Consider the following 22,425-nt stretch of genomic DNA (forward strand, 5'->3'; position numbering starts at 1 on the left):
AAGGGTACCTGGGGATACAAGACCTTGACTCAAAATACTAAAAAGGAAAAAACAAAACAAAAAACTACTAGATATAATCTATCAATAGAAATTAAATGTATATGCCAGACAAAGACATCTGTAATCCCAGCACTCTGGAAGCTCCCTAAATTTAAGGCCAGCCTAGATTACATCGGAAAACATTGTTTCAAACAAAACAAAACAAAATTCATTTGAACAATTAACTCAATGCACATTAACATAAGTAACAGTATGTCTTATGAAACGTAACCACATTTTCCGAAGGGGCAGAAATTAGTGGAAAAAGTGGTATCACTGAAAGTTTCTCAAATCTAGGGCTGGAGAGAGGGCTCAGCAGGGAAAGGTGCTTGCTGCACATGTCTGGTAACCCAAGTTCCATCCCCAGAACCTGCAGAACAGCCTGCACAAAATTGCTCTCTGATCTCCACACACATGCCTACATAGATATATCACACACACACACACACACACACACACACACACACACACACAGAGAGAGAGAATCATAATAAATAATGCATTTATTTCAAAAGAAAGTTTTAGAAATCTAATTTCAATATTAAAGTTAAGGCTGAATGTGCTACCTCAAGCCTGTGATCCCAACACTTGAGAGGTAGAGGCAGAAAAATTAGGTGTTCAAGGCTAACCTGGGCTAGTACACAGCAAGCAAGTGTGAAGCCAGCCTAAGATACATGAGATCCAAGATAGGAGAGAGCTCTTGGAGTCTCATAACTGCTTGCACACATGTTGTTTTGGTGAAGTACTCCAGTGAAAGCCGGCTTCACCGAGATACGGCAAATAGCAAAGACAAGATTCTTTTATACAATCTTTCAAGGTAATTTGGAGTCTTTAATGCTACTCAAAAAATTGGCAGGTGAAAGTTCCTAAAAGGTCAGGCAGGTGTGGACTCTGGGGTCATTTGCAGCTACATTAATATCCACTCCATCTTGTATTTTCCATAGAATGTCCCCCTATGTGTTTTTGTAATATACACTAGTCACTTAGAAAACATTGGTTTTAAGATTTACAGACCTTCCAAATGCTGGTACATTTTATTCTCCATCATGCAAAAAAAAAAAATCTCATTTGTTGACACTGAAGAGTTATTACATTCATTAATATCTAAGGAAGCTATCAAAAGAGGTGAGTTTTCTCAATTTTAATTTTTACTCCTAAGCTCAATTTTTCCCCCTTTTTTAAAGTTCAAATTTTACAAATTGCAAAAACATTATCAGTTTTTTTCCCTTAGACAAATAACTTCTCTCATTTTTGAGACAGTGTCTACCACACCCCAGCTGTCATCCTTTTAGGGCTTTGCCCAGCTTAGGCATGTGCTGGACCAGGCTGTACCCCCAAGCCCTACAGAACACTTCTGATCCAGAGCACCCAGACACTTCTGCAGAAAAAGCAATCACTTCTTTAATGAACGAGCTTTGCTTTGACAGCAGCTCTTTAAAAAGAATATAGAGGGCTTGACCTTTATTCATTTACTCCCAGCTGGCCTTTTGAGATAGGCTCTCATTCTGCAGCCCTGGCTAGCTGGTCCTTGTTCTGCAGCCCAGACACTCAAATTCACCAAGATCCTCCTGTTTCTGCCCCCCAAGTACAAGGATTACAGCTGTGGCCCACCACAGTTAGCTTTTAGAACAGCTTTAGTTCACAGCATTCCCAATCCCTCCTGGCCTGGCACACGTGCAGTGTCCCCTCTATAGACACTCTGAACCACAGTTCATGTGAGAAAGGAATCTCCTGATGGCTCTATGACCCTGAGTCTCTTCAGAACAGTCATTAGGGCTTGAAAGCATCCCACAATGAGAACACTGCCCATCAGTATCCTATCCAGAGCCTGCCCTGATGAAGGAAGTCACACTGGGTATTTTTCCCATGTAATTAGGAATACACATTAAAGAGGCTGAGGTAGGGATGCTGAGAGTTCTATAGGCTAGAGTGAAACTTATTAAAACAAAATTGACATACACAATATATATTTATATAGATGTATGCTGCAGAATGCTTTAGTCATCTCACCCCTTTTTATGCATGAGTTCATTTTGATTAATGTGAAAGAATTTGTTTTTCCTAAACACCTTGACAAAAAGAAGACCACAGCAAAACTGATTTGCCAAGGAAAGTCAGCCTTACATTAAATATTTATTGTGTCTAAACCCCAAGCAGGAAAAAAAAAAAATTCAAAGGCTAACTATTTTAATGATAACTCACATTGTTTGGTTTACAGGAAAGGTACTCACACAGCTTGCACTTGGGTTTTGAGGTTTTTTGGGATTTCGTGGAGGTGGGAGGGGAAGAAAAAGGAAAAATTTAATGCATTTAGATTGGGGGGCAGGGGAAGAGCTTGCTAAAAGCAACAAAATTAGCATTAGATAAGATGTGGGAAAACACGCATTTTAGGAAGCTTCACCTAAGCTGGTGCTGGGTCCAGACTCTCATACTGAGAACAGGAGGTTGGGACACCACAAACTAATCAAATCAATCAACCATGGGGAAAGCAGGTGATACACAGACGGGGGCAGGGTTTTGCTTCCCTAATCCCAATCAGTTTTCAGAAATGGTGTCTACAAAAACTACCCAAACATCCCCCTAGTAATTTGCACCCCTCCTCCACAATAGGGAAGCCATTATTTACGAGAAGTTTTACTTTCTCTTTCAAGTGTGGATGGCTTCTTCCTGCCCCACATGGGGCCGATGGGTTGGATGGTCTGCGGGTTCTTTCCTGTCTTCTCCAAACCCAAAATTAAAGGGGTGAATGAATTTGTTTCATACACACAGAAGCCAAGTCTTATCTGTAACACCATTCTAAACACCACTTAGCATTCAAAGAAAAGTTACAGGAATAGAAAAGTAAAACTTTACATGTCTGGCCAAGGACATCTGTGAACACCTGCACATCCATACACACACCCTCACACACGCTTGTCCACACGTGCACAGATGTAAAGGGAGGAGTACCAGCTCCAGAGCACACAGCAAATCAGCTTCACGAGGGTCATTCATGACGGTATTTACCTGGATGCCTCCTCCCATTTCCCTCCCCCCAAACCAAGTTCTGCACTGTAGTGCCAGCTACTCAGGAGGCTAAAACAGGATCTTCATATCTTTCTAAAATACAAATATAAAAGAAAATGTAAAAGCTGACCCATTTTCCTTAAATTCAAAACAGGACTCCTCCTGTTAGCTTTTCCTAAACAATTCAACCCTAATAATCCCCTCTACCCTTCAACTATTCAATAGGGAGGCAGAGGTGGGCAGACCTCTGTGAGTTTGATGCCAGGTTGGTCTACAGAGTGAGTTCCAGGCCTGCCACCACCAGAGCTACATACTGAAATCCTGTCTCCAAATAAGTAAATTAAAACAAAATAAATTCAAATTTTCAAATTTTGTATGGTACTGGAGACTGACTCCAGAGCTCTGTACATGGCAAGCATGTACTCTACCACTGAGCTATCTCTGGCCTTTTTTCAAACATCTGAGACAGAATGGCAGCATATTCCAGGCTGGTCTCAAACACTCAGTCTTCCAGCCTCAGCCTTCAGCATTGCTGGGGTCACAGGAGTGTGTACGTGTGTGCACTCACACATCATGTTGCAGATATGGACTTCAGGGGACAGCTTGTGGCTCATTTCTCAACTTCCACCACATAGGTTCTAGGAATCAAACTCAGGTGGTCAGGCGTGGTAGCGCCTTTACCCACTGAACCATACCACCAGCAACACTCACCCACCACCACCCATTTCTCAAGACAGTGTGTCATACAGCCCAGGCTGGCCTCACACTCCCACTGTAGTCCAAGATGACCTTCAACTCTGCTGACCTTGTCTCCACTTCCCAAGTGCTGGGATTTTATAGGACATGCCACTATGTCAGATTTGCACAGTCCTGGGATGGAAGCCATGGCTTTATTCTACCAGCTCAGCCACATTCCCAGCCTATGGCTGTACTTCTGATGGCATGAAAAACTTCAAGGGACTATTACTGAGGGGCGATCAACTTTTAATGTGTTGACTATTACTTAAAACAAATGGACTGTAATCCTAGGTCTTTGAAGATGCAAAGAGGCTTACCATCAGGACCTCTGTGTAACAGGAGTTTACAGTTTGCCATGTCTAATCTTTATGTGAAAACCTCTGTCTCCTCTACCACAGTGTAAATCCCCCGTCCCTATTCATTTATTTTTTTCACAGTAGGTCAAAATCTCCCAATTACTCTTTCTTTCCTTTGGGTCACTAATGGTACCATGAATCATAACTTGCCTGACTTTGTAGCAAGAGACTGCAGATTTTAATAATAATAATTAATAGTATTTGAATATTAGGTATGTTCTAGGCACTATGCAAAACACCTTATAACAAAGTATCTCTTTCAGCCTTCACAACTACTCTGTGAGTGGGCCTAGTGGGCAGTTTGTGGACAAAGAAATTGAAACTAGAGAAGTTAAAGCAAGCAGCCTAAGGACAAAGAGGGAGCCTGGACTCAAAGCAATTCTTTAAAACGCCACCCCAACTATACCTCGGAACCCTCAAGCACATTACCCAAGCGCTTGACATTGCGATGGTTACCTCAGGAGAGCTCAAAATGTGGGTTTCTTGACTGAGGCAATTAAAAGGTCAAAGGTCAGGCAAATTGTTCAGCGGTTAGTAAAGTCATTCATTACCATAGACAGAGGTAGCAGGAAGGAAAACCAAAGTCTGAACATCATTTCTCCTGGGGGTAGACTTGCCTTCTAGATTATTCTGTTGAGCTGTTAAAATGATTTTTAATAAATAGATCCAAGATAAACAGGTAAACTAAGAAAGTGTCTGGAGAAACAGACGTTACACTATTAAACAGGAAAACGAGTGTAGCTTCTTACAACAGCATCTATTACTTTTACGAAAAGAATACAACTTATTTGACGGCAATTACGAACAGAAGCAAACGAATAAGAGATGCGGCTCTGCGGCCTCCTTCCTCTGGTTCCTTCTCCTAAATTAGGAGTTTCCACTTATAGCCCCTGAACACACGGTGCTGTCTTCAGCTCTCCACAGCCATGCTCCTTCCACCTTGAACACAACTGTTTACTGCTCCCACAGTAACTGTTTATTCATCCCGCAGGCGCTCAGGTGTTCCCAGGAACAAGCCCTCCTGTACCCTCTCACCCCTGAAGAGAACGAACCTCTCTTTTCTTGGACCTTTACTAAGACCTTACATACACAGACGCTTGCTATGGACCAGCATGCTGTAAACAGCTTAATGAATTTGCTTCATTTTGAGACAGTCTCCCTGGATAGCTCAAGCTGACCCTGGACTCAAGATGCTCTTGCCTCAGCCTCCTAACTGCTGGGATTATAGGCATGTGCCACCTTATTTTTTTTTTTTTTTAACAGATAGAAAACGGAGGCTCAGCTTCTATGCCTCTGCAGCTTTAGTCTTGACCTTCAGCCCCCCCCCTCCCGTCCCTCCCACCCCCTCCCCCCAGTCTAAGCACACGCCCTGATCCTGATCTCCACGGGGGCAAAAAAAAAACTATTACCTTCCACGTCAGTGGCATAAAAACTGGGGTGAGATTTTGAATATTCATTCTCCTTGGGTCTTGCCCAGATTTGGCTTTTTGCTACTGTTGTTTTGACTTGCTTTGGTTCATTGACACCAGGTTCTCTACACAGCCCTGGCTGTTCTGGAACTCAATATGTAGACCCGGCTAGCCTCAAACTTGCTGCATTCCTTCTGCCTCTGAGGGAGTGTTTTTTCTTCAAACAGGGTTTCTTGAAAAGAATTTGCCACCAAATACACCTATCGGGTCATCTCAACTATCCGCACCACAGCAAGCCAAAGCTCCCAAGCAGGACATTTTCACCACCAAAGACAGCAAGGCAGTGTCATCTTATGGTATCTCATAGGAGCTCATCCACAACACCTGGAATCCTTCAAGATTTGGGGTTGTCCCTCAAGCACTCTTTAGATGAGTTTTTTTAAAAAGACCCTAAAGTTTGCCTAGAACTTTAAAATACAAATGACATAAAAGTGTGTTCTGTGGTTAGAGCACTTGCTTAGCAAGATAGGTTCCATCCCAACAGAAAGGCAGAGAAGGGAAGGGAGGGGGAGGGAAAGGCAGGGAGTGTGTGATGTCTTACTCTCTTTAATGACACTAACTGGCTGTATTAGATGATAAAGCATTCATCAAGTCGCCCCAGTAGACTGCAGATTCTACAAACAAGACATAGCCTACTTTCCTTGAGAGTTTCCACAAAGAGAGTACATATCCACTGAGTTGTACGCCATCTCTCAGAAAACATCCGTAAAAAGCTGCTGGGTTGGGCATCTAAAATGGTGTTCACTACCTCTGCCCTTCTCACATTTGAACATCAAGACATACAGAAGCCAAAAAAAAAAAAAAAAAAAGACTTACAGAAGCCAAAAGAAAAGGAACTTTCTGCAGACAGAAATGGCTACTGACCACACAAGGCTCTCTGGCTTAACTGACACTGAGGTCACAGCTACCCTTTACCTAAAATTTTCCTAAACATCTTCATTAATGAATAGCTGAAGTTTGATAGTAAATTATCCTAACCAGAACAAAAAAATTACTTCCCAAGTAAGACACAGAACAGGGCCAGGTGGTAGTGGTGCAGTCCTTTAATCCCAGCACTCTGAAGACAGAGGCAGGTAGATCTCTGAGTTTAAGGCCAGCCTGGTCTACAAAGCAAGTTCCAGGACAGCCAGAGCTACACAGAGAAAGCCTGTCTCAAAAAAAAAAAAAAAAAAAAAAAAAAGACACAGACCAGTAAGTTTGCTGGCAGTCACTAAGCATGTCCACTATGACACACTATGCCTTAGGCAAGTGTCTTGTCCTTTTGGCCTCAATTTCCTTATCTACAAAATGAGGTTAACATTCTGTGAACAACCTACCTCACAGGCCCTTTGAAGGTCCTCACGGCTGTGGATTATTTCTAAGTGGTTATTCGTCCCCAATGAACTACAGATAAAATAAAAGATTCATGAATCTGCTGATGGTTCTTTGTGGTGAGTGTGCTAACAGACGAAGAACAAGCCACTCCAACTTTTTCATTATTATTATTCCAGATTTCCTTTCCAATGGCTCTTCCAAAAGCCCTGGGTTTGACTCCCAGAACCCATATGCTGTCATCTATCTGTACCTGTAGTTCCAGAGGAGTCAATGGCCTCTTCTGGCCTCCTTAGGCACTGGATACACATGGTGCCCAGACATACATACAGGCAAAACACCCATACACATAAAATAAAGATAAATAAAATCTAAAAAAAAAAAATTCTGCTAGTGTTCTGGTCTGGCACATACAATAATGAAACAAACATGTTGCCTCAAAGAATATGGACATTACTTAATATAAAAAGAAAAAAATGGCTGGCTCAAGACCTACAGTCTAGTTCCACATAGGTGGAGATGATTTATTGTTTTGATAAATCAAATCAATGCTTTACCTGCCAGCCCCACATTTACAATGCATACATGGAATAAATAAGCCTTTCAATATAGAAAACAGCAGGTATAAACTATAGACATTTTAAATAAGAAAAAAATGACTAACCACTGACTGTATCAGCACACATAGCAATTGATATAACAGAGTGATGTGAACTAGGTATGAAAAAAAGTGACTTAGTGACTGTCTGAACTTGCTAACTTACTAACTTACAGCCACACACCCCAACAGGTAAAGTTTACACAGAGCTCAGTCAAGGCCAACCAGTCTTTGTTTCCCTATCTTCTGCATTTACCCAAGAGCTTGGCTCTGAGACAGAAAACTCCCACTCTTGATTGGCCCATTCTGTCCTGTGCAATTAAGCAACACCACAATCCAGTAAACGCAATGGCTCAATTATTTATTGTCTAGTCGAGTTTACCAGGTGTTTATGAGAGAACAATGTCAAAGAGGAAAGGGGTTTGTTGCTCTTTAGAGCTGGTTTGACCAGGGATTTATTTTGAATTAAAAAAAAAAATGTTTTTAACAAGGTGAGGGGAAGCATAGTTTAACATAAAAAGTGGTGGGTAAGAATTTAGAAAGCACACGTTTGTCAATTTCCTATAGGAAACATGATTCTTATGAAAAAATCGTGCCCACAACTAGCCAGCCCAAGAGGCTGTTGGGGGGGACACCAGTTCCCACCTCCTAAAGGGTACAGCTGGCGACTGAAGGAACAGAAGCAGGCAAGGCTTTGAAGAAAGTGGCTCAGCACCCAGCCGCCAGGCCCAGCACGGGGGCGGGAAGGAGGCTCTTTCCAACTCCCCCACCCCAGTGATCACCGCCGGGCCGGCGTGACAGCCGCTCTGGTGGCCCGAACGTCCCCAGCCTCCGGGAGCAGGCATTGGAGGGCCGTAGTTCACCTCTGCCACCCTCCGCCTAGAATGCCCTCGCTCCAGGGTTCTACCCCCGGAACTCCTCACTCTCCCTCCGCATCGCCCCCTCGAAACTTCCAGCGCCCCTTCCCTTCCCAGGCCGGCTCCTGTCATCTGCGGAGCAGTCCCTCCCGGGCGACCCTCCGTGTCTCCTCCTAGCCTCCCGCCTCACTTAAGTGTCCATTCGCAGCTCTAAGCACCCCTAAAGCCGCAACCGCGCGACGCCCCGCCGTGTCCCCAGCTGGCATGCCGTCGGGGAGGTGGCCCCACCCTGCACCCCCTTCACCTGTCTCCCGGGCTGAGGCCCGACTGGCCGGGCTGCGCTGGCTCCAGGTGCGAGCAGCTGGGCTCCCGAGGGCCGCCTGGCCTCTCCTAGCCGACGCGGTCAGGCGACACCGAGCCGGGTTGTGCCTCAGCGATCCGGTTAGGGCTCGTTCCCTCCGTCGCGACGTCGGAACCCCAGGCTCCCCCTCCCAGTCTACACTGCAGCTCCGGAAACCGCTGAATTACAGCCCCTCCAGCCAATCCCCACCCAGCTCCCAACTGGCCAAGACACGCCTCCGTGCATAATTAAAGAACGGCCAGCTGGCTAGGCCACCCTGAGGCCTCGGGGCGAGAGCGCTACTCCCGAAGCCCCACCCACCGACCAATGAGAAGCGCCTCTAGGAGAGAAGGCGGAGTCGAGAGGCGTCTAGGCACGCCCCCTGTGCAGGCTGTTCCGAGAGTTTCGTGCCCCTCCCTCCGCGATCAAGGGACGAGCGGAGGCCTAGCTCATAAAAAGTCCGGGGGGAGGGAGGAGACATTAGTGGAATGTCCTGCTGAAAACTCAGCTGAGTTCCTGGCAGTGCGTGACGTCAAGACACTTTAAATGCCCTGATACGGCTGGCTTCTGCCCGCTCTCCCTTTTCCCGGCCCTTGGCACCACGTGGGGGCGAGACTGTGGGCCTCTTACCACGTGGGAATCAGCCAGTTAGGCGGTCTCCGGGTATCACTCCACATATGCATTTGGGTTTCTGGGGACATCAAAAAGAACATGGGCGACTCTTGACTGTTCTGAACTTCAATTTCTGCGTGAGTCTGGACATACACCCGGAAATATGACGTGGAAATAAAGTGATTACTAGATTGCGTGGGGGAGAATAGTGGTTATAACCCAGTGCTGTGTTCCATCGCTTCAAGCATGTAACTCAACAGCAAGGCTTATTGGTCTGTTCACAGAAATGCAGAAAGTGTACACATGACAGCTGACAGGAATACACAGGATTGGCCATTTCCACGTGTCTTGAGTTTTGTGCTGGTTTTTTTTTTTTTCATTACTTTGTTATACTGGCTCTAAAAATTCTGTAATAGAGTTTTGATCAATTTGTTTCCATTAAAAGATACTGATTGTAGGGGCTGGAGGGATTCCTCAGCAGTTTGGAGCACTGGCTGGTCTTGGTGGATTCAGATTCAAGTCCCAGGACCCACATGGTGGCTCTCAACCATCTGTAACTCCAGTTCCAGGGTATCTGATGCCCTCTTCAGACCACTGCCGGCACCAGGGAGACACATGGTGCACAACATGCATGCAGACAAAACACCCATACACATTAAATAATTTTTAAATGAGGTACAGATTTTTAAAACTAACACACACACACAGAGAAGACCTATAAAATATTCTCCTTTCCTTCTGATGGTTTTACGATTCACTGTTATCATTAATTAGTCTTTTGCCATTAAGCTTAGAAGTGCAATTGAGGCAAATAGTTCTGAGACATTCTTCCACCGCTGCTTAAGAAAGGAAGGATAATACTCATTCTTTTCTGAGTTCTTGAAGTTCTTGAAATTATCTGACTTTTTTCCTATCTTGTCTGTTGAGTGTGCAGATTTTACCGAGTTGAAACTGGCAGTGCGTGGTATGTGTGTATGCTTTGCTTTATGTAACAGAGGATGAACTGTGCATAGTGCAGTGATTTGGATGTGCATGCGATGATGCAGATTTACAAGTATACCAATCGTGTTTGTATTGCTTGTGTTTATCACAAAGATCAATAAAGATAAAATCAAAACAGGCTGTTATCTCACCACACAGATAACCCCAATGACATTTTTTTTTTTAAACACAGCTAATACATACCCAAACAGTTCAGGAAGCTTGACATTTTTGTTTTCTTTATTATTATCATCACTTGGTTTCTTGAGACAGGCTCTCAGAGATTTTTCAGCCTCTAGCTCTGAGTGCGCTGAGATTTCAGACATTCCCCACCACACCACACTAGGTTGAAATTTATGGATAAAAATCTTCTCTCTCCCCATCAGTCCTTTTCCCTAAAGATAGATATTGTTATTAATTTCTGGTGAGGAAAAATATCAGGGACTCTTAACCTTTCCTGGGTCGCGGATCATTCTGCAAGACTGATACTGACTATGGATTGTAGGTCTCAGGAAATAGACAGGCCAAGCTTTTACTCACATCTACTAATGGCTTCCCAGATGCCTGAAACCCTTCCAAAACCTCCAGATTGGGACTTCAGGTACCAGCTGAGATCCATCTTTATGAATGTGTGGGAATAGAACCCAGGGCTTCGAACATGTTATAAAGTACATGTTCTACCACTGAGCTGGATCCTCAGTCAATACCTATTTTCAAAGCAAGAAGAGAGTGCCTCTGGGTAGGGTCACTAATGATGGACTTAAGTCTCCCACTGCCCAGGAGATCCACTCCAGTGTGGAAACTGTTATAGTTACGTAGGGAAGTGTAGAGAGGGAGAGTACAAACATTCATCTTCACTGCAGGGTATCCCACACATCACCTAATTCTCTCTGCGCTTGGTAGCCCATGCAGTTGACTAGCTCCCTGATAATGTAGTTTAGTATTTGTCTAATGATTTCCTGCTGATAAAACACATATATTCATTGCCCTTTTGTTGTTGTTGTTTGTTTTAGTCAGGGTCCCTCTGTGTAACCCAGGCTGGCCTACAGCTACAATCCTGACTCTGCTTCCCAAATGTTAGGATGACTGACAAGTAGGTGCCACCTTGCCCATGTCATTGACTCTTTTCTTTCTTCCACCAATCACTTAGCAAATAAGAGAGGCCATATTATCCACTAAGCACACTAAGGTAGGAAGATAAGCACTGTGGCTCAAGCTTAGAAATCCAGCTGGGGGCCCAGGAGATAGCTCAGTCGGAAAAGTGCCTGCCATGCAAGCCTAAAGACCTGAACCCAGGTCCCTGGCACTCATGGAAAAAAGCCAAGTGTGATCCAGCACGGGTGGGGCGGAGACAGATGGATTCCCCAGAGCTTGCTGGCCAGCCAGCCTAGCCAGTCAGTGAGTCCTATGTCCAGTTAGGGGCCACTTGAAAAGATAAGGGAAGGGGGGGCTTTCTAAATGGCTCAGCAGGTAAAGACACTTGTCACCAAGCCTGACAACCTGAGTTCAAATACCCAGGATCCCCCATGATTGAAGGAGCAGACTGACTCCTCCAAGCCTTTCTCTGACCTTCCCACATGTGCTATGATAGACAGGCATATTATTTTTTTTCCAAAAAAGGTGGAAGCCAGATGTTGTATTGCACACCTTTAATGTAGTGATCTGAGGCAGAGGCAAGTAGATGTCTGTGAGTTCAAAGCCAGCTTGCTCTTTATAATGAGTTCCAAGATAGTGATACCCTGTCTCAAAAAATATATGTTAGAAATTGATAATGAAGACACTTGAAGTCAACCTCTAGACATACACATACATTAAAGAAAGAAAACTAAAGTTCAGACAGATGTGATAGGAAATGCCTCAAATCCCACCTGCTCAGGAGGCTAAGGTGGAAGAATTGGGAGCTTTAGGTAAGCTGGGCTACACAGCAAGACCTCCTCTTGAAAACACACACACACACACACACACACACACACACACACACACACACAAGCTTGGAGTTGGAAATGATAGTGAATGCTTACAGTACTTGAGAGGGTGAAACAGGATTCCTACAAGTCTGATATCATCTTGATCTAATAGTGAGCTCCAAGCCTGTCAAGGTTACGAAATGAGATCCTGTCTCAAAACAAAGGGGGGAAGGGGAGGAAAAATAGCCAAAACAAAGTGCTGGGCATGGTGACTCACATCTATAACCCCAGCACTCAAGAAGATATAGCTTTAGAGAATGACTTTGAGCTTTTTTTGTTTGTTTGTTTTTGTTTTTTTGAGACGGGATTTCTCTGTGTAGCCCTGACTGTCCTGGATCTCGCTCTGTAGACCAGGCTGGCCTCAAACTCACAGAGATCTGCCTGCCTCTGAGTTTGAACTTTGAAAGTGTGATGGCACACACTTTTAGTCCCAGCACTAAGGCAGGTATAGGTATCTGCGAGTTCAAGGCCATCCTGGTTTACATAGAGAGTTCCAGCACAGCCAGGGCTACATAGTGAAGATCCTATCTAAAAAAAAAAAAAAAAAAAAAAGCTGTGTGTGTGTGTGTGTGTGTGTGTGTGTGTGTGTGTGTGTGTGGCTGGCGGCGGCGGCACACGCCTGTGATCCCAGCACTTGGGAGGCAGAGGCAGGTGGATCTCTGTGAGTTCAAGACCAGCCTGGTCTACAGAGCTAGTCCAGGACAGGCTCCAAAGCTATAGAGAAACGCTGTCTCAGAAAAAAAAAAGAAAGAAAGAAAGAAAGAAAAGAAAAGAAGAAAAAAATGGGAGGGAGGAAGGTTTAGCTTAGTGTAGAGTACTTGAGTTTGGCCTTCAGCACTGGGACACACGAACACATATACACACAGAGTGGGGGCACACAGAACACTCAACTCAAAATAGCCTGACTCAGCAGTATGCCAACTGCCCCAATTTTGAATCCTGCAGCCCAGCTTTGTCAACCACTCCAGCCCTGCCTTCCTAGAGTAGACCTTCATCACCTCACAACCTTACATGAACCCATCTGCTCCATCTTTCTGGCACTATTCAAGCCCAGCATGGTGGTCGATATATGGCTATATTCTCAACACTTGTAAGCTGAGGCAGGAGAATTGTTTGATACTAGCCTAGTCTATTTGGCTCATCTCATTTAAAAAAAAAAAAAATCCCTGTTCAGACCTGCCACTGCTGTCCTTCACTCCTCCATGAAAGTCTCTGGTCTAAAGGCACTAGTTTCTCTCACTGCAGGACTTGGTCACAAGACTATTCTCTCCTCACTCTAGCCTATCCTCTCCTGCTGCCATGGACTTCACCCTAAAAGTTAAATAAACTAACATTCAATATGTCACTGCCAGCTTAAAAGGTTCTCCCATCCTCTAATATGGTTACAGAAAAACAAAAACAAACACAAACAAACAAACAAACAAACAAACAAAAAACGGACTTCAGCTCTCTGGGCTTGGACCTACATCACAGAGACATACATGGCTAAACACACATAAAGGCCAACATGGTCATTAAATGCCAGGCCCACTTTAGTGACCTCCCTCCAGAAAACAGTGAAGAAAATTGAAATCCACCAGCACACCAAATATACTTGTTCTTCTGTAGCAAAACCAAGCTGTAGAGATGGGCTGTGGGTGCTGTGGTTCCTCTGTAAAAACAGTGGTTGGCAGGATCTGCACCCACAGCACCTCTTCTACTGTCATAGTCCTGTCGGCCATCAGAACTAAACAAAAGGCCAGCAGAAATGCTCCCATCCCTGTGTAGTAGAATATTTTAAGGTATGTTCTTTTTGTTTACACTGTATTTGTTTAACTCTGTGAAGCTGTATTACTGTGCCTATGTAAAACACCTGATGGTCTAGTAAAGAACTGGCCAATAGCAAGGCAGGAGAAAGGATAGGCGGAGCTGGTAGGCAGGGAAAATATCTAGAAGAAGGAATCTGGGAGAAGGGGATCTAAGATCTAGCAGCCAGAGGAGGAGGACAACTCCAGGGGCCAGCCACCCAGCTACACAGCAAGCCATGGAGTAATAGTAAGGTTTACAGAAGTAAGAAAAAAGTAAAAGCCCAAAGGTAAAAGGTAGTCGGGATAATTTAAGTTAAGGAAAGCTGGCTAGAAACTAAGCCAAGCTAAGGCTGGACATTCATAATTAAAAATAAGCCTCTGTATATGATTTATTTGGGAGCTGGGTGGCAGGTCCCCCAAAAAAGACTAAACAACAATCAACAAAATCCCTGTCTTGCAGTAAAGGGCTAATCTCTGCAACTAACAAAAATCAGAGTTAAATATAAATTAATGACCACCCCACACAGAGCCAGGTGTACGTACATTAGGACTTCAATCTATGACCCTTCTTTCCTCTTGATTTGACTCCAAAAATCCGGTCTGATCTGTACTCCAGCCTCTTTCCACACAGCTGAAGTTCCCACACTGAATGTATCTCCTTCCTCTTGAATGGCTCAGGTCCTCTGTAACTTCGTGTCTTTATGGTTATCCATTCTTCCAGCTGGAGTACCTTGTCTCATGCTCTATGAGAAAATGATGATTCTTCTAAGAATCACCTCTTCTGGGTTTTCCTAGATATTCCAGCAAAGTTAATCTCTTCTGCTAGACTGCCTCAACTGGTCTCTCCCCATCTAGAATAACATTCATCACCTTGAACTGCAATGAATCCATTTGTTAGCCTACTTCCTTATAAGTAAAATTAATGATTAACATTTATTAAGTAATTTTTGTGTTCCAAAAATTATACTGGGCAGCTAAGCCAGTGAGGCAGATATTATAATTCTCATCTTGGAGCTAGGTGTGAGACAAGGTCTTGCTATGTAACTGGCTAGCTTAAAATAAATTACGTAGTCCAGGCTGGCCTCAAACTTGCAATGGTCCTCTTTCCTCTGCCTCCCATGTTCTGGGATTAGAGGTATGAGCTGCAATGCCCAGATTTTTTTTCCTTCTGAGATAGTGTCTCATATAGCCCAGGCTTGCCTCCAATTTATTTGCAGTTGAGGCTGGTCTTAAACTCCTGATTCTCCTACCTCTACCTCAAGTAGCAGGATTACAGGCATAGTTCTCATTTTACAGCAGAGAAAGCTAAGATTTAGGAAGAAAAAGACTGCTCTAGTGTGGTGAAGCATACCTATAGCCCTGCCACTTGGGGGGTGTCACAACAGCAACCACAAAAAGGCAAAAAATTAGCATATACGACATTGCACACCTGTAACCTATCACTCTTAACCAGCGCTCAGAGATGGAGGCTAGCAGGAGGATAGTAGTAGTACATAGAAAGTTCAAGGCCAGCCTGGTCTACATGAGACTTTTATTTCTTCAAACTCCTACAATTCTCCGATCTGTAAGTAGTCTACATAACTAATGTAATCCCACTCTCTGAAGGACTTGCTTTTTTAAAAAAAAAAATAATTTATTTTTATCTTATGTGCATTGGTATTTTGCCTGCATATATGTCTGTGTGAGGGTGTCAGAGCTTGGAGTTATAGACAGGAGTGAGCTGCCACGTAAGTGCTGGGAATTGAACCTAGGTCCTCTGGAAGATTAGCCAGTGCTCTGAACCACTGAGCCATCTCTCCAGCCCCAGGACTTGCTCCATTTTTTTCTAGTTCTCTGAGACAGGGTCAGCCTTGACCTCAAGTTCCTGATCCTCCCATTCCCCATCTCCTGAGTGTTGTGATTGCAGGCATACACCACCACACCCGGTAGCATACCTCACTTCTCCCAAATGCAATGAGACGGAAATGAGGTTGTGTATCTTCTGAGGTTATGCAGCTTCCACCTGACTCTGGCTTGAACATTCACCCTTGGAAACCAGCCACCATGCTGTGTGGAAAGAAGCTCAGGCTCCCTGAGGAAGCACTGTGAAAGTGTTCTGACTGGAAACCTAACTGAAGCTCGGTGGAAAGCAAGCTGACCTGGGGTGTCAGCCAGTCTCTGGTAAGCCCACACCCCAGCTTTATGCCATCCTAATAGAGACCATAGAGACAAAGATGATCAGTTTATGCTCAGACTTACATAGACAGTAATTCATGAGCAAAATTAACCGCCATTGCTTTGAATGACCAAATTTAGGAATGGGGGTTGGAGAGATGGATGAGTAGTTAAGAGCACTCAGTGTGAATCTGGACACATACCATCAATCCCAGTACTTAGATGCAAGGTAGATCTTTGTGAATTCAAGGCCAGCCTGATTTACACAGCAAGTTCCAGACCAGCCAGAGCTACATAGTGAAACACTGTCCCCAAAAGCAACAACAACAAAATCACTTGGGTCCACTTGCAGAGAACCCAAGTTGGATTCTTAACATCCAGGTCAAATCCAGCTCAAAGAGATCTGACACCCTCTTCTGGCCTCTGCAAGTACCTGCACTCGTGTGCACATATTCACACAGAGACACATGTATGTACCTAATCAAAAATTAACGCCAAAGAGATGGCTCAGCAGGTAAAGGTGCTTGCTGTGAAAGCAGAGAGATATGAACTTGATCCCCACAACCCACAGGACAGTGGCAAGAACCAACACCACCAAGTTGTCCTCTGCCTCTTGTACCATGGCAAGTTAGTTTTCCCACGTAACAATTTGTGTGTAAAATTTATAAAATAATGAATAAATTTTAAAAAATTAACAAGAGGTTCTGAGTTCAGTTCCTAGCATCCACATGGTGGCTCACAAACACCTGTAACTCCCATTCCAGAAGATCCAACATTCCTCTTCTGGCCTCCTTCAGGTCACTGCATAAACCTGATGCACATAAATACATTCAGGCAGAACACTCATATGCATGAAGTAAAAATAAATAAATCTTTAAAAATATTTGTGGGTGTGTGGGTGTGTGTATTTGGGAAACAAATAGGTTTTTCTGGGGATAGCCAGTGTTTACAATCCCTGAGCCATCTTTCCAGCCCATTTTTTTTTAACTTTTAAAAAACAGTAATTGTGGAGCTGGAGAGGATGGCTCAGGAGTTAGGAGCACTGGCTGCTCTTCCAGAATACCTGGGTTCAATTTCCAGCACCTACATGGCATCTCACAACTGTCTATAACTCTAATTCCAGGAGATCTGACACCTTCATACCAATGCACATAAAATAAAGTTAAATATATTATTTTTTTAAAAACACTCAGTAGGGCTGGAGAGATGGCTCAGAGGTTAAGAACACTGACTGATCTTCCAGAGATCCTGAGTTCAATTCCCAGCAACCACATGGTGGCTCACAACCATCTGTAATGAGATCTGGTACCCTCTTCTGGCCTGCAGTCACACATGCTGTATATATAATAAATAAATAAATCTTTAAATTAAAAAAAAACAAAACACTCAGTAACTGTTGGTTTTTATTCCTTTGGGCTCTTTGGTCTTTTGGGGGGCCTGCCACCCAGCTCCCAAATGAGTCACAAATGGAGGTTTATTCTTAATTATAAATGTTTGGCTTTAGCTTGGCTTGTTGCTAGCCAGCCTTCCTTAACTTTAAATTATCTATCTTTGGTCTCTGGGCTTTCCCAGCTACATAACCAGCAACAGAGTAAGGAAGGAAGGAATGCAAAATTAGAGAAAGGTAAAAGCCTAGAGGCAAAAATCAGACAGGTTAATTTAAAGTTAAGAAAAGCACGAAACAAGGCAAGCTAAGGCCAGGCATTCATAACAAAGAATAAACCTCCGTGTGTTATTTATTTGGGAGCTGAGTGGCAGGCCCCCCAAAAGAGTAAAAAGTAACAACAGCAAGTAATACATTTAGGGATGGTTCATCACAGGGTTTTCCATTTGTTACCTGAAAGATTCAGGAACTGTAGGCTAGCTCAAGAACTGAGATTGATCCAACTTTGTAAGGTTCTAGAAACATTTTATTTACTCTCTGTTCCATTCCCTGGAGGGGGCCTTCTTGATCCCTAAGTAAAAAGAATGCATGGATTTGGAGGAGTGTCTTGAAGATGGTAAGTGGGTGGGTGGTAAGTTGCTGTACTGATCAAATAGTACAAGAAGCTACTATGTAGATGCTGGGGTTCTCATGTGTCTCAGGCACAGAAGGACTCGGCAGGACTTATCCTCAGTGTCACAGAAATCAGCAAGTCTATTTATTGAGAACATCTCAGATTCTTCTGCAAAACAGTTCTCAGGCACCCACATTCGAATATCTCTCTTTTCTCCTGTCTAGAGAATGGTCCTCTCCATTCAGTACCAAGGCCAAGGTTTTTTTCCTCTATTGCTTAAAACATTATTCATGCCCTGTCATTCTGTTCCTGCAGTGACTTCCTGGCGGGCCCTAAGATAGAAAGAGTTCTTTATCTCACCTTTCAAAGCCTTGCTTGCTGCCAGCCCTCTTCTGCCCACTGGGTTCCAGCCAGGCCATTTCCCAGTTCAGAAGCTCTTCCTGTCCCTTCCCTGGCTTTGGCATAGCTAGTTCCTTCTCACACTTTCTGTCTTACTCAGACAGGTTTTATTTAAAGTTACTTCCCACCTCTTCTTCTCTTTCTCTCTGTCCTGATTCCTGTGAACTCCTCACAATTGTATCTGTGTTATCTGTGTCTTATCTGTGTCTTCATCATACTGGTAGTTCCAGGAAAGTGGATGTCTGTTCCTTTGTCTCCCTAGTGCCTAGCACGATGCACATCGTATGTTTTGTGCTTGATAACTAGTGAGTGAGGGCTAGGGAGGTAGCTCAGTTGGTAAAATGCTTGCCTTAGTATGCACGAAGACCTAGGTTTGATCCTCAGCGTCACATAAAACTGGTGTGGTGGCACACATCTGTTATTCCTAGTGTTTAAGGGGCAGCGTCAGGAGGATCTTCAGTTCAAGGTCATCCTTGGCTACTTGGTGAGTTCAAAGCTAGCCCAGGATATGTAAGACCCTATCCAAAAAAAAAAAGTGAGAGGCTAGAGAAATGGTTCAGTGGCTAAGAGAGCACCATACTGCTCTTGCAGAGGACCCAAGTTGGATTCCTAACCTCTAGGACCGTCATAGCATAACTCCAGCTCCAAGAGATCTGACACCCTCTTCTGGCCTCTGCAAGGTACCTGCACTCGTGAGCACATATTCACACAGAGACATATACATGTACATAATTAAAAACTAATAAAATAAATATGTCAATGAACGAATGGACATGGTGGTGCTTGCCTTTAATCCTGGCACAGATCACTGTGCATTTGAAGCCAGCCTGTACTATGTACAGAGTTCCAGGCCAGCTAGAGCTGCATACTGAGACCCTGTCCTCCTCCCCCGACCCCTTCAAGAAAGAATGAAAAGCTAGATGAGCTGCTGGTCTCAGTCCTCATCTCTCTCCTGACTTCCTCTTGTTCCCTCCCGTCTGTCTTTGAAGATGCTTTCTTTCTTCTGTCTTGGACCCTGATGCTTCGTCAAGTTGCCTCCCTTCCATCATTACTCCCATGTCCTTACCACACTTGCTTCAAGCACCTTCTGCCTTCTTCTAGCTATAGGACGGGCCCCTTGCAGGCACTGGGAGCCTCGCTATCAGAGCTGATGTCTTTTCCCCAGAATTTGATTTTGCTGTAGAGTCCCATACTGTTAGTCATCTACATTTTCTCTCTGAGACATTCTCTCATCCCTTGACCAGCACAGCGGTCAGTAGAAGCAGTTGCATGAACTTGAATGTCGATGTGAGAGAGACAGACTAGGTTCGAATCTAGACTCTGGTGACACACAATACGCTGAGTTTTGACTCCCTCATCAGAAAAGAGAGAATATAGTGAACTCTTCCCTTCGTTAACTTGTATTATGTTTCTGTTGCTGACATAAGACACTATTTCTCTGTTGGTAGAGTGTTTACCTAGCAGACCTAAGTTTGATCCTCAGCATCACATAAACCAAGACCCTACATTCTTAGGTTCTATTCCCACCACCACATAAACCAGGTGTGGTGGCACTCGTTAATAATCTTAGCACTTGGGGCTGGAGAGATGGCTCAGAGGTTAAGAGCACCGGCTGCTCTTCCAGAGATCCTGAGTTCAATTCCCAGCAACCACATGGTGGTTCACAACCATCTCTAATGAGATCTGGTGCCTTTTTCTGGTGTGCAAGCATGCTTCCAGAGAGAACACTATACATAATAAATAAATCTTCTAAAATAAAATAATCTTAGCACTTAGGAGTTAGAGGCAGAAAGATCAAGAGTTCAAGATCATTCTTGTCTATATATCAAGTTCAAGGCCAGCCTTGGGTATAGGAGATCCTATCTCAAACAAAACACACAAAAAGCATATGTTTTTAAAGGAGGGCTTTGAATGACAGAGCTCCCCCAAAACACATAGACTGTCTAACAAACCCCAACACCAAGCATGAGAAGCCCTCTTATTGGTTGGGAGAATACAAAAGACTCCCAAACATTCTAGGCTGTTGCTGTTGTCCTTGATCCTCTCCCAGAGGTTGAGAGTAAGTCCCTATGGCTGAAGCTACCATGGACTTCAGATAGACCTGGAGGATCTGAGATGGATCTGGTCTGAAAGCCTCCACCCTGAAACTATCCTTCATGGTACCAGAAGTTGCCAGGAAAGCTTCCAAGGGAGGGAAGCAACCAATAGCCCTACCTAGATATGATACCCATCAACCACCAGCCTGACACCATAACCTAAAAGTGTAATAGTGATACTCATATCTTGGTGGTAACCAACAGCCATCTTATTAGACTTAAGGCCCACTCAACAAGAAAGAAAGAAATAACTTCTGGAACCTCACCAAATATCCTGCATTCTAAATATTTATCCTTATATTCACAGATAAGTATTGTGCTTACCCTCCACAAAGACACTTCTTGTTGCAACAGAGACCATTACAGAAAGCCACAACCAACCAAAATGTAGAGAACACATGATAATATAGCGCCCAGCCCCAACTGATCCACCTATAACGGGAACATCCCAGAAGCGAGGACAGAAACATCGTGAGAGTCAGAGAAATGATGTCTGCTGTGAGACTGAGGCTCCTAGAAATTCAGGGAAGCTGTTCCTGTGAAGTTTCAACCACATGGCTGCCTACACAAGACCTGAACAAGGATAACACTAACATGCTAACATGGAGGGGAGATTTCACAGGGCCCCAACAAATAACCACAAGCAACTAAGGAAAGCTGAGAGTGGGGAAACTGTCTTCCCCAGAGAAGAGCCCCCCAACTGGTTATCCCAATGCCAAGGAGTCAGCCCCGGAATCATAAATCTACAGGTAACATGTTACAGACTGAGCAGGTTGTATGTATATATTTAGAGAATATACATCTATGTGTGTATATGTCAAATACTGTCATATATATGACAAAGAAGAAGAGGTCATGAGTTTGAGAGAGGGCAGGGGTACATGGGAGGGATCATTAGAGAGAGGAAAGTGGAAAATGATGTAATTATATTTTGGTTTTTAAAAAAAAGTTTAAAGGAAGGAAGGAGGGTGGAAACTGAAATTGGGCAGCCATACCTTGGGAAAGGCAATTCCAGGAATAGGAGGAGTTGGTGGAGTGTCACACGGAAGTCCTGCCCTATTCTTATCATGACTTGCCTGAAAATAGGATGCAGTTCTATGACTGCCCACTCCAAACTGTCAGAGCCTGGAAGTTCATTGACTCAGACATCCATCCCAGACTTGACATCCATCCTTAACAGAGCTGCTGAGGACAGGGACACAGACACGAAGTCCTAGAGGGGAGGAGCAGGGCATTTCTAAGCAAGGGACACTACATATACACCAGAATGGCCCAAAGTGATGTGGATGAGCGTCCTGCACCAGCAGGAAGGCTCCTCAGTTTTCTATTGCTGTGAAGAGACACCATGACCAAGGCAATTTACAAAATAAAGCATTTAGTCGGAAGGCTTGATTACAGTTTCAGGAGGTGAGTCCACTATCATCATGGTAGGAAGTATGGCAACAGGCAGGCAGGTATGGTACTAGAGCAGAGCTGAAAGAGAGCTTTACATCCTGATCTGAAAGTTGGAGGCAGAGAATGGAGATAAGGCCTGGCTTGAAACCTCAAAGCCCACCTCCAGTGACACACCTTCTCCAACAAGGCCACACCTCCTAATCTTTCCCCACTCAAAATTCCACCAACTATGTGTCCTAGCATTCAAATATTTGAGCCTATGAGTGCCGTTTTCATCCCCCACAGCAGATGGCCTTCTGTTTCTGATCATACCATGGGCTATT

At 44.1% G+C, this 22,425-nt stretch overlaps 1 protein-coding gene across 4 annotated transcripts in view; it reads right to left on the bottom strand.

The window, feature by feature from the left end:
• The window catches only part of Stat3 (signal transducer and activator of transcription 3), a 53,046-nt gene extending 44,072 nt beyond the window's left edge, over positions 1-8,974 (bottom strand). For 2 of the 4 annotated variants that reach the window (XM_036196047.1, XM_036196048.1), the window contains exon 1: positions 8,679-8,973. The gene's annotated coding sequence lies outside the window, so the exon portion shown is untranslated. Of the gene's footprint in view, positions 1-8,678 lie in introns of all 4 variants that reach the window. The other 2 variants (XM_036196049.1, XM_036196046.1) reach the window with 2 other exon arrangements.
• Positions 8,975-22,425: the final 13,451 nt, after the last annotated feature.

This window comes from Onychomys torridus, chromosome 8, assembly GCF_903995425.1.
Source record: "Onychomys torridus chromosome 8, mOncTor1.1, whole genome shotgun sequence".
NCBI lineage: Eukaryota > Metazoa > Chordata > Mammalia > Rodentia > Cricetidae > Onychomys > Onychomys torridus.